General features: G+C 32.6%; 1 non-coding gene across 1 annotated transcript; it reads left to right on the forward strand.

Moving 5' to 3' along the window:
* Positions 1 to 301: 301 nt before the first annotated feature.
* On the forward strand, positions 302 to 408 carry LOC111895887 (small nucleolar RNA R71). Its single transcript, XR_002851725.1, has one exon. It is a non-coding gene; the product is annotated as a small nucleolar RNA R71 (small nucleolar RNA).
* Positions 409 to 6,402: the final 5,994 nt, after the last annotated feature.

Below are 6,402 nucleotides of genomic sequence, written 5' to 3' on the forward strand. Positions count from 1 at the left end.
ATTGCAATTTTCACAACCGACCCGAATAGCATGGATTGTTTGATCCATTTTATCCATTCTTCTATCCATGCTTTTCAACATCGCCATCATTGTCTCCATGTCTTCAGAAGCATAATTCACCTCTCCCTTAATTGTATTATTCCTAGGATTATGATATTCTCTAGAATGCTTAGAGAATTCTTCAATTAATTGTTTAATCACCGGGGGTGCCTTCCTTGTGAGCGGACCTTGCGAATCAAGTAATTGCCTTGGTGTCACATTGACTCCATCATAGAAAATGGAGACTTCTTGTTGACTATTTAAGTCGTGATGTGGGCAATTCCTCAATAAACCTTTGTACCTCTCCCACGCCTCATAAAGTGATTTGCCCGCTTGTTGCTCAAAATTGGCTATGGCCTTTTTCAACTTGGATATTTTTGATGGTGGGCAAAATTGGTCAATGAACTCGTCTTTCATCTTAGCCCATGTAGTGATGGATCCAGGAGGGAGTAACTTGAGCCAATCTTTCGCAGCACCTTTGAGTGTTACTGGAAGCATACGAAGCAGCTGGGTTTCGCGAGGCACATTTGGAACATTAAAGTAATCAGCTAAATCATTAACTTCATCCAAGTGTTTATAAGCATATTCGTGGTCTTTCCCATAAAAGGGTATCTCCTTGAGTTGAGCAAGGATGTGACCCTTGAGCTGAAAAGTGGCAGTTGTTGGAATTGCGGGTTGCACAAGTCTCGGGCCGGTGTCATCTCATATCCTCTTTTTCCATTCCCCCATGGGGACTTCATCGATGTTAGCCATAGGAATAGCTAATTCCTCGTCAAAATTGGAATCATGCCCGAATGTAGAGTCTTCTTCTCCTTCGGTTTCGTACTCGGTGTCCTCCTTAATTGGGTCTTTGTCCACCAAAGAGGTACTGGATTCTCCGACTTTCTTGCCCTTCTTCTTGTTGAAAACGGATTTCAAATTCCTTAGTGGTGAGTTTTTCGGTTTTTCGACATCTCCAATTGTTATTCCTTTGTTTCTTGTAAGTGTTGCTTCCGGATCGTCAAAAGGTGGGATCAGTGGTGTGCCTCCTCCCCTGGTCATAAACGTGCGGTAAAAAAAACATGCATAAAAAGAACAAAAGAAAATAAAAAACGAAAATTTTCTGTTCAGCTATGGACTCGTCGAGTCTTTTCGAAGGGACTCGGCGAGTCGAGTGCAAAAACAACAAAAATTTTAAACAAAATTTTCTAAAAACTACTAACTAAAATTTAATCCTAATGCTAAATCTAATAAAAACAGTAACTTTGTGCAAGAAAAATCTCACACAAAGGATCGATAACAATGGTAATCAATTCAAAGTTGGAACTGAACCCCGGCAAAGGCGCCAAAAACTTGATGTGTGTTTACTCAACTAGTTTTATTCCTACTTATAAAATGTAATTAATCAGACAAAAGGCAGTGGACCTGCCAATTGGCGGTATAGATCTAGTAAGCAGGGTATCGAACTCAGGGAACGACAATTTGAACTAATTACTAAAATTATCTAAAAGCAACTAACAAATAAAAGAGGGGGTTTTCTCTAGTTTTACAAGACTAGAAACTTATTAACTAATACTTCAACTAATTAACTAAAAACTAGATATGCAAAGATTTGACTAAATTCAATAATGAAGGAGACTTCTGTTTAGGTTCAATTCAATTGATCTTATGGTTGATTTTATGGTAATAGTGCAATGGATTAATTCTTCTATTGTCTAGCGTTTTAAGTGATTAGGCTCACATTCGTTACACTAATCCTTAGAAACCAAACTAACTCAAACAGTGGCCAATTGTCTAATTTAATTTAATTCCCTAGGTTATTTATTCGGGTTAATTAAGACTTGTATTGGTTAACTAATTTGGCCCTTTAGTTAACCTCTTGCTGATGGTCATCGCACAAGCTCACACGTAAATTTACTTATTTTCTTATTAATTCTAGTTTCACATTCGTTATTCGTAGTCATATAATAAAGTGTTCACATAAATTATACGAGGTAAACAATTAAGAGATGTTCATGCACTTAATTAACTTCCTATTAACAGAAAAATAGTTATCATTCACACATGAGGTTCTTTAACAAGCTTAAAATAACAGAATCACCAATATTAAACTAATCCTACCATAAATCAAACCATAGTATCAATATTGTCTCCCCAAACAGAAGTTAAAAGGTTTTAGCTCATGATTGAGGCAATTGGAAGCGTAAAATTGAAATCTATATGTCTATACATGATGAAAAACAATAGATTGAATTAAGAATAATGAAAATTGCCTCTAATCTCCTTCGGAATCGGATTTAGGGTTGGATCTTTGTTCTCCCGTTTACGGAAAGTTAAGGATTCCTTAGCTTCGCAAATCTTCGTAGCAACTCGTCGAGCCGATGCCAGACTTGCCGAGTTCCTTCCATTTTTGGTCTTTTCTTCTTTTGATCATTCCAAAACTTCCCAATGGCTACTCCTGTTTCTTTTTGCTTCCAAGCATTCCTTTTGGACTGAAAACACAATTCAAACACTTTTAAGTATCTTTTGTTCATAATATGAAAATAAATAGCTAATAAATGATAAAAATCAATATTAAATAAAGGGCTAAATATGTACATATCAATAGCTATATTTGGTATGTACCTGAATCGGTTATAACATGGTCCTTTTGGGTTTCCTTCACCAAAACAACTTGACTGGATGAATAATGGAGAAAGAGGTTATTATGGTTTATTTATATATTATAAGAATAATATATTAAAGGAGAAATCATATTTATTTAATTAACATTGGTCAACAATTAATTTTGTGGTCAAAAGAGGTTAACTGAATAAAGGGGACTGAACTTGTAATTATGTGATAGTTGCAAAGTTGGGTAAGGAAACCCTAGAATATAGGGTGGAATTATCCTTGGGCTTCTAGAATTATCCTTGGGCTTCTAGAATTATCCTTGGGCTTCTTGGTGGCTAAGTAACCATATAAGGATAATCACTGAAACCCTAATTCCCACACCTATATAAGGACCCCTTGGGCATGGGATTTTGGCAACACCTTAACCCTAGAAGTCTTGGAGCCGATTTTTCCCTCTCCCCTCTCTCTCTTGCTTCATCCAATTGCTTTTGGTGTTTGTGATTCATTAGAGGCACAACATTTGGAGTGCTAAGGTTCTCAAAGCTTCAAGATCTACAATCAACAATCAAGGTACTCATCTAACTTGTTTATTTGGTATTCAATTAGTTTTGTTGTATGCTAGATTAGGGTTTACAAGCATTGGATAAATTTTCATGTATATTAGAGAAACCTAGATCCAAAGCTTTAGGGTTTTAGATGTGCACGTAGGATATTGTTTTTCTTAAAACCCATCATCTAGAATTATTAAAAAAGCTAGTCTTGAACAATTTCTCTTAAGTATCGTAGTGTACAGAACTAACTAAGGCTAAAAAAAACAACCCATAAGTAAATGTGTGTTATTCTTTGTAGTTACAATTTTTGAATATTTCAGGAAAACGATACTGCTCTTATGATTGTACTTGCTGCACCGGGTGTTGAACATGAGGAATAGTTGAAATGCATCGAGCCTCTTAGGTCTCATTTTCCAGGTGGAGCACATGTCGAGGAGCCAAAGTTCGTTTATATTGGAGGTAATCATCGTGTTATGGCCGATACACGGGTGTATTTTGTAGACTCCCCCTGACAAGTCTTTCTTAATTTATTTGTTTTTCTTCATGTAATTACCAAATTGTCATTGTCATCAGAGAACTAGTTTTGCTATTTCTTTTAAACTTCCTAGTAGATGGCTTAAGGTGAAGGATGCCATTACTTTCATGGTTCTTTAGGTTTATTTTGTTAACATCCCATACTGCTTTTGTTTATTTATAAATACATATCAATTATGATTATGTTTTATTGGTTTTTTTCTAATGTTTAATGGGATGAGGTGGATTTGTGTTAGGTAAATGAGTTTGAACATATGTCTTAATCGGAGATGGTATTTTGTTAAGGGAGTTTATATGATATGAAGAAAAAGTTAATTTATTAATTATATTTATTTAGCATTCGAATGATTATTTATATATGACATACTAAGGTTGTCAAGACCATGATCCTACGTAGGATATTTTTGGGTTTGCAAGATTAGGATCGTAAAATCGGGATTGGAATTTGTGACAACTGTTAAATTCAGGCCATTCTCGGACTCATGCATCTTTCATAAACCACATATACACATCATGCCATGGCCTAGTAGTAGAAATTAGGTCAGAATCTTGTAGAAATTAGGATACAACTAAAATCTAGGACTAATATACTTGACTCTTACGATTCTAGTATGTTGTCTAGCTACTGTAGGAAATGCTAATACCCAAATTGGAACAAAATCCAAACATTTGTTAAAATAAAAGAAGGGTATGAAACCCTAAAAACAAATTAAAACTTCTAAATTCAGTTCATTATGATGTTAAATATCTAACAATGTTCCAAAAGCCCTAAAGAGTCCTAAAATCCAAATTTATAAACTTTAAAACCTAAAAACTCTATATGATATGTTATGAACCTCATTATATAAAATTTAAATAATTAAGTTATGGGATATAATCAAAGACATAAAAATTTAATTATCAAACATTAATCATATTTTATGAGTTAAAAACAAGATTTTTAATAAATCAAGATTTAAATAAAGAAGCCTTTTATAAAAATTAGAAGTTTATAGAAATTGAAGGGAGAAATTCTTTAATTTGAATTAGGAGAGAGAGGTCCTCTCTCATTCTCCCAAAATCCGGCCACCGTCTCTCCAATGCACTCTCTTCCCTAAAATTTTCAATCATTATATCACTTCTTCATTCCATCTCCCTCTCTTCACTCTCTCTCGCACTCCACCATTTTCAACACTCATTTTCTCTCTTTCTCTCTCTAAACCCATGAAAATCTTAAGGCAATAACACCTACAAATCTTTAAATCTTCATCTTCTAGGGTTGTTCTTCAAGGTAATCACCAAAAATCCTTCATTCTCTTTCACGTTTATTTCTAGTTTTAAAAGTTTTCTTACACTTCTCCCTCATCTACACCATTATTTATGAACATTCATGAGCATAGCCATGAATGTCAAGTTTGATGATGATGGTGGTAGGATTTCACCCAAGAAAAACATGCATGTTGTTTAATGGTGAAATCTAAGGACCAAAACCTATGTCAAACCATAGAATACATATTTTTACAAGTTTTAAAGGTTCATCCACCTTATGCATCCAAAATTTTCCTTTGAAAACACCATTATGAACAAAATATGTTCATACATGGTCTTCAAACCGTTATGCATGTGATGAACATCAAGTTTAAGAGCTTGATGATCAAAGTACATTGTTAATAACGCATGTAAACGATTTTATTCATAAAAAAATCTAAATATCCTTTTCTGTTCCAGAAATTTTTTTCTCAAAATCCCAGTAAGATAATAAGAGGATATGAAAAATTCAAAGAGTTGTTTTCATTTATTTGATTTATTATAATTATTACAAGAGAATAAGACCATAAATCATTTAAATTGCTTTCTGAGTAGCATAAATCCTAGATAAATTCGTGGATGACCCCTAAAGTAAATATTGACATCTCATTAAGTTTCATCGATTTTTGTTTACAATTTAGTATGATTTTTAATTTTCTTTTTATTTAGTTTAAATAAATCATCAAAATACTTTAGAGAATGTCAAATGATCATATATAACTTTTCAAAGCTCCTACCCCAAGTGGAATACTTAGAAAAATATTTTGGGAATTTTTCATAATGTATATCTATTTTCCCATGATTTTTGTGTATATAATGGGCTAAAAACAGGAAAAACAGTTTTTCTTATCCAAAATTTATGAAAATTTACCAAAATACTTTATATTTTATTAGGATGCTACATAAAAATTTGGATGATTTTTCTCTTCTGTATGCTATTTTCTTCTATTTTCCTAAGATTAAATACACTTAAATCCATAGAATCAAACTCTAGTATATAAAAATCACATCTGTTATTTTTCCCAGATTATGTACATTGTATATGAAGTTTAAATTTTTTTTGTTAATTTACATTAACTATTTAATAATTATTCATTAATTTATATTGATATAAAGGCTTAAAAATTTGGAAAAAATAGCTAATCACATCAAAAATTCAAGGGAAATGTTTTGGAAACTATTTGATAACATTTTTGGATTTTAAGAGTTTGAAACACCTTTACATGTATTGAAATACCCTTTAGTTAATATTACAAAAATCTGGAAAATAATATCAAAAATTGTCTTAATCACATGAGTTATAAAATTTCACCATTTCATAAAAATTGTTACCAATTCATATAAAACCAATATTAGAACAAAATTTTGGCATTTCTCTATATGTAGAATTTAGTATATT

This window comes from Lactuca sativa, chromosome 4 (assembly GCF_002870075.4).
Source record: "Lactuca sativa cultivar Salinas chromosome 4, Lsat_Salinas_v11, whole genome shotgun sequence".
NCBI lineage: Eukaryota > Viridiplantae > Streptophyta > Magnoliopsida > Asterales > Asteraceae > Lactuca > Lactuca sativa.